We start from the raw sequence: 5,959 nt of genomic DNA on the forward strand, positions 1-5,959 counted from the left end.
GACTACTCACTCTTTTCCTAAGAGTTATCTTTTCTGAGGACTGCGCACTCTTTTACTAAGAGTTATTTATTACTGTTTAACCCTGTATCTTTATTACTGTTTAACCCTGCCAATATAATACTTTAAAATGTTTTTTTTAATCGTTGTAAAAAGCCTTTTTTTTAAAACACTGCTAACTATATTTTCTTACTTTTTATGACTATTTTTTTTTTTTTTTGTGTACTTTTTCTTATTTTTTTATACTTATTTTATTCTTATTTTTTTTTCCAACTTAAATTTGTTTATGGTTCTTGTTTCAGATATTGATATTGTTCTTATTTCAGATTTTAGCATTCTAAATTTGTGAAAATATATTATTATTATTGTTATATATAGTTGTACAAAAACGAATGAATTATAATTTTGTCTATGTTATTATGAAATATAAATTAAATTATAAATAGTTAAATTTTACTAGATATAAATTATAAAAGATAATGCAACCGCTGCGTCACGTGGGAATACTTTTTCATAATTACATGTGAAAATGAGATAGAAATGGGAATACTTTTTCTTGATTATATATAATCAAGAAAAAGATTTATAATTATTTTATTTAATTGGTTATTTGAGACATATATATCTCAAATAACCAATTAAAAAAATATGGGCTGTCACTATTTTATTACTTTTTTTTATAAATAATCTTATCAAGAACTTTACAGTAAAAAAAATTTAGCTACACCAAAATAATCGTAACGCAACTTCGAAAATGCGTCACAAAAAAAGTGTTTATTTTCGCCGAAAATAAATATGTTCCAACTTAAGAAATATTAGTAAAACCTAATTATAAGAAGAACTGATCCAAAACAATCTCTAATTTGCTTTATGTGTAATAGGCTGAAGTGAAGAAAACAAGTTTTTTTAAATGGTGGAGCTAAGAAAGAAAGATTTTCTGTCCTTAAGCTGCACCATCTTTTCTATTTTATATTTTAACCCAGCTAGCACACATACATTGGGCTAACGTATGTAAAACCATCGCAAACGTCAACTGTTTTTTTATATGCAAATCCATCTTTGATCCAATGTAATATATTTAACAATAATATAGATAAAAGACTGAATACCAACCCCCCTCGGCTACAACCTCCTCCCATCCTCCCTCATTGCAGAAACCACTCTTATAATGAAAAAATGTACAAAATAATAAAAAGGGAACAATAAAAAACATATTTAAGAAGCAAGGGTACATAATATTATATAATAAATTATATTTTTAGTTCTCAGAAAACTCATCATTTGTATTCTCCAAACACTCATCACTTAAATCTTCAGAAGACTCATCATTTGAAACATTAATCATTCGGATAAACTACAAATTTTTATTCTTAGAGTTGGAACAATCAAATTCAAAACGTCTACTGTCAACTTTTTGCTTTATTTTGCAGGCAGTTTTCTAAGTGAATTGTTAACAGGGTCAGATGTTATTACGGGTATATTCAGCAAATCCATATTTGTCGAAATACGTGACTTTTTCCTAGTATGATGTTTTTAAAATCTCCTACAATCTTTATTTTGTGTTTCTTGTGAGTTTTCCACTAAATTTTTAATTAACCTAACGTCTAACCCTGTAATCTCTCCACTTTTTTCTGGATTTAGATAAAACTTGCAAGCTATGTTACCATTATTTATATTGGCATAACGAGGTTTCGATCTGTCTACAATAAGTCCCATTTGTTTTTTTACTTTTGTTTAAACTCCTCCGATTTTTGTCTGATACGATATTTATTCTCATTGCTTCTGACTTGCTTCTTTTTTATGTCCAGCAACTAATGTGTAGCAAGCATTCAAAAGTGCTTATTAAAGCATGCAAGGCGGAGAAACAAAAATTGTAATTTTCTTTTTTATTAACCATACGTTTTAATTTTTCATTCATCATATTTAGAGTAGCACCACATACATAACATTTTTGTGTAGAGCACGCATCGGTTAAAGCATTGTATACTATTCCGTCAGTCATCTTAAGTAATAGATTGTGTTTCACAATAAATTTAAATTCACCAACAGTACACAGTGTTGAAAGAAGTTCAGATATTACTTTCAAAACTTTGTTAGTTTATATTTTAATAAATTCCTGTTTCTTTTGAAATAATGAATTTAATTGGTTGCCAATAAAGCATTGACAATGACCGATAATTTAGCCGAATAATAACATTACAGTCATCACTCAATCTCAATGGGATAAACACAAACACAAATAGAAACTCGTAATTAGCATCGAAGTCCTTATATCTTCGCTTATAGGTACAGTGGCCAGAACTTTTGTCACACCCCCGTTAGCTTATTAATGTAAACGACAAATTACAGGACGCATTTTTGGAAATTTGACTTGATGTTGGCTTGTTGGAGGTGACAATGTCAGAAAAAAAAAAAATTCTGCACTTAACAACCATTCATAAATTTTCAATAGAATTTATTTCAGGTGATGAGATTGGCTAATCCAACACTGTAACATTGTTGCGCTGCAGATACTGCTTGATAGAATCGACTGTGTGACAAAGTGCACCGTTTTATTTGAATATTGCTCCACTTATTGGAAAGCAATTGATAGCTCAGGTAGCAGGTTTTTTTTCCAACACCTTGATATACTTTAGCTGTCTCATTTTGTGTTCCACTATATACAGCCTTTCAACATCATAGAGAGAGACCTTAGACCACATTATCATCATAGAGAGAGACCTTAGACCACATTATCAATAATGTATTACAGTTTTCATCAGACAGTCGGCAAAGTACTCCTCACCTGAACAACGTTGAGCGTACTGACACTTGTTATCAAGTAGAATGTTGACTGAAGACAATCTAAAACATAAACATAAAAAAATAAGAAAACAAAAGTTTTGAAACTTGCCCAAAAGGAAAAAGAAACAAGAAGCTGTGTAAAATGGTAGTAGAATGGTGATTTCCACCATAAGCAATTGCAGAAGGTTACTTTAACAAGATATTCATTGTCTAATCATTCTAAATTTATTAGTTTAAACTCTATAAGCAAAAATTGTATCTAAAGGAGTTCTACTCCATTAAAAACTAATTTGGTTACCTGTTTCTAGTCTCTTTCACTCCAACCCTTGTGCTGGACTGCCCACTGTAAACGGTAAGTCTTCAACTTCTCATTAAGCAATGGTTTCTTTCGTGGTCGGTGGAAAGTGAAGCCAGCCTTGATAAGGTGGCGGCGAATGCAGCTTGCTGAAACTTTTTGTAATATTGTTCATATCTGCAACTGTTTGCTGGTTAATTTACAATTTTTCTGGCATTTGGATATAAAGATTCTTTTGGTACGTGGAGTGATGATTTTCTTTCTCCCTGATGATCCCAAGAGGCTAGATTTCAGTTTAACCTCATTGTGGAAATGAGGTTAAACTAAAATCTATCATCTGCTTTATTGAGTAGACTGTCTTTTGAGTCAAGTCTACAGGTTCACCAATTTCCCTCTATGTCATATTCCCCATTTTAATAAAGCCTCCGCTTTCTCTCTTTTTCACGGACTCGGAAATCCACCTTTTCCATATGTGCATATGTAAATAAAAATTTATATTAAATACAAAAAACTACAAAATTTAATTGGGTTTAACATGCTACATTACTTATTATTTAAAAGTTAGAAGTGCCTATGACTTATTTTTCATAAAATAATAAAAATAATGGAAATAAAAGATTACTTATTAAAGGTATAATTGTAACAACAGTACGTTACTCACCAGCTTTGCATGAAATTATTCTCTAATTCAAAAAATATTCAAGTTTTTTTTCATCAGTACTTTTTAAATTATTTAAACCCACTGTCATGTGCATGCGCGCTTGACAGTGGGTTTAAATAATTTAAAAACTCTGATTTATAATGTAATAAGCTACGAGCAAGACGAGTTGTTTTATCTTTAGAAAGGGAGGGGAAAAAAATGTATTTTAAATGTTTTTTTTTTAATCAATGAGAAAAAAATTCATAAAATTGCCCAGCCTGTTTTCGTTACTAAAATTACAAAAAAAAAACAGCTGCTGGCAAAAAAATAATTCGTTAGTTTCAACTTTTTGCTGGAGGTGTTATAAATATAAAAAACAGAAATAGGCGTCACATCCATATCAGTTAATTTAAACTCAGTAAAACAGATATTATATAGTTTCAATAAACATTTCTGACAAAAAAAAAAAAAAATTTAACCCTGCTCTATGAAATAACAATATATTAGTGAAAATATTTCAAAAAAAGCGCTTATATTCAAACATTGCCCTAAGTCTTGAACCAATGGAAACCAGGAAGCTTTCCATAAATATGAATGGATTCAGACAGCGCATTAATGAAAGACAAACTTCCTATAACATTTAAGTTATGTAACTGCAATGGACTTAAGTCAAACATTGAACTGAATCATTGATAACTTCTCATAATATAACTTTTATATGCGAACATTGGTCATAAAAATTAGAATATTCCATTATAAAAAATATTTGTAAAAATACTCACTCTTCATACTTCTACCTTGCAAATAAACACAAGCATGGTCGACCATTTGGTAGAAATGCGTTTCTTGTACGGAAACATTTTAATGTTTCCGTATAATCAATATAATATCAGTATTAATACCTATTTTTTTACCCGATGCATCACCTGACGCGGTTTAGAATCGCCTCTGAATAATGATATTGTTAGTATTGAGCAGCCGTGGCGCAGTGGTAGCGCACTTGCCTCAGAAACAAAAAATCCGTGGTTCCAACCCCACCTCTGGGCAAGTTTTGCAACATCGGTTAGGAAGCAGGCGTGAACTCCCAATTAAATGCTCATACATGATGCACTGTGATAAGACCGTAATCTCTTCTTGGGCACCTAGATAAAATAATAATAACAATAATAATAATAATAATAATAATAATAATAATAATAATAATAAAAAGCATTATTTTTAATAAGGTTTATTAAAAAAATATGATCATCTTTGTAGAGAAAAATGAAATTTTGAAACATTTTTGTATCGAAATTTCATTTTTCTTTACGAAGAATATATTACTGTTTTATATTATCTATCATTATTATTATTTTATTTAGGTGCCCCAAGAAGAGTTTATGGTCATATCACAGAGCACCACGTATGAGCATTTAATTGCGAGTTCACGCCTGCTTCCTAACCGCTATCATAAACTTGTTCAGAGGTGGGGTTGAATTCACGGATTCTTTGTTTCTGAGGCAAGTGCACTACCACTGCGCCACGGCTGCTCAATACTAAGAATATCATTATTCAGAGGCGGCTCTAAACCGCGTCAGGTTACGCAACGGGGTAAAAAAAATAGTTATTAATATTGACATTATGACGTTTATCACCCGCCTAATATTAGACTACCAATTTTTTTTATTTTTGTTAGCAATTGTAACTTTGAAAAAAGTTTACAGTAAAAACTAAGTTTTTCAGAGGAGAAAAAATTATTGTTCAAAACTTCCTAATGTAAATCGTACTTTGAAGGGAATGAGAAAAGTCGAAAAGTTAATTGGTTTCTCACTACTAAAAGTAGTAATCTGATTCATTTAAAAATAAAGTTATTTGAATAGTTGCAAATGTACGCCGTCGTATCAGGATTTAAGTATTCTCAAAAAAGTATTGTTAAATCATGATAAGTACAACATAAAGCGCTCTTTTAATTTTAACACCAAAGCATGGCTTAAAATTTGATTGAAAATGTTTTGAAAAGATTACAAAAAAAAACAAATTCTTTGAAATTCATATTGAAAACACTCCCCTTTTTTTATTTTTTTTATTTTTACTAGCAAAAATTTATTATTAATATTATAATGTCATTTTACAACCAAGTAATACCAATTAACCTTTAAAATGTATGTCCGATAGACTTTCCTAAACCTAAAGTTTTATAGTGGCCCTACAATCATTTTTTTAAAATCAATTTTAATTTACTTAAAGGTCGTTTACTTTCTGCG

This window comes from Hydra vulgaris, chromosome 12, assembly GCF_038396675.1.
Source record: "Hydra vulgaris chromosome 12, alternate assembly HydraT2T_AEP".
In the NCBI taxonomy this organism is placed as follows: domain Eukaryota; kingdom Metazoa; phylum Cnidaria; class Hydrozoa; order Anthoathecata; family Hydridae; genus Hydra; species Hydra vulgaris.